Raw genomic sequence first — 1352 nt, forward strand, 5'->3', positions numbered from 1 at the left:
TGGAATCATATGCTGGAATAGTTCAATTTCATGGCCGGAAATAACTTTAAGTCAAGTGTAATGAATAATAGAACAGAATTATTCTAACAGCCTTATCTTATCCTGCGTTTGGGTTCAGTTACTTTGTTAAAGAATATCACAGTACATTTGTTCATACGGTTGTCGAACAAAAATATCAGTTCACGAACGATATTGGCAAAAACTAGTGTCCTCTCCAGCCGTCTATTTGTTCACCATCCTTATATCTATTATAGCTATCACAATTACATAAATGTTCCATTTCCTCTTTTATATTCTCATTACATCGATTACACCTGCCGTCACTGAAGTTATTTCTAAAATAACCTTTGAGCTCAATCATGCAAGTTTTACATTTAAATGCAAAACACGAGTCGACAAATGATAATTCTTTCATATATTCCTTCAATCCGTATGTTTCAATGTTTATCATCTTCATTTTTGTTTTTTCTTTGGTTTTCATTTTATCTCTTGTTATTACACTTTTTAAAATAGCTTGTTTTACTTGTTTTTTCCAGGCTTTCTTTATTTTTATTCCTATGGATGAGAGTGATATTCCTAAATCGTAGTTGTCTAAAATTTCCGAGGTTTTATTTGCCCAATTTTTTTCTTCCTCTTTAGTCTGTTGTATGTATAGGCCTACTCTTTTTATTAATCTATTATTTTCCAAATTAACTATGAATTGCAGAAGCATGAGTTTTTTGTAATTTATCTTGTCTAATATCGGTAGAATACCTAGCTCTATTCGAAGAGCTTCTAGCGGTGTTTTACTGTGTGCTTTTAGAATTTTGCGTAAGCACTCATATTGGAAGTCTTTTAACATTTTTCCTTCTTCCTTGGTCAGGTTGGTCTAAGTTTCACTGTTATTTAATAAGGCGGGTAGTATTTTTCCGTTCGGGCTTTAATCATATCTGTATAACCTCTTTTCTCGTTTAGTAAATCTCCTAAGTATGTGTATTTATAGCATTTTTTAATTACTTGGTTACCTAGTAGTACGTCTTTCTCCATCCTATCTTTGTTTCCAAATTTAACTACCATTATATTGATTTTATTCATATTAAATTCTAACCTTTTTGATTCGGCTAAACTTGAACACGCTTGTGCTAGTTTAGCTATCGTTTTTTGGTCCTCATGCAATTCCAAGAATGTCGTCTATATATAAAAGTGGACCTATTTCTATATTATTGCCATACATGTATACTGATTTAGTTAAATTATTTATATGATCTAAAGTCATACAACATAATATGGGTCCTAAAATAGTTCCCTGGCGAACCATCTCTTTTGTTTCGAATCTCTTTGTTTCACCTACCGGTGTTTTAACGGTGATTAAT

This window comes from Priapulus caudatus, unplaced genomic scaffold, assembly GCF_000485595.1.
Source record: "Priapulus caudatus unplaced genomic scaffold, Priapulus_caudatus-5.0.1 Scaffold443, whole genome shotgun sequence".
NCBI classification, from domain to species: Eukaryota; Metazoa; Priapulida; class Priapulimorpha; order Priapulimorphida; family Priapulidae; genus Priapulus; species Priapulus caudatus.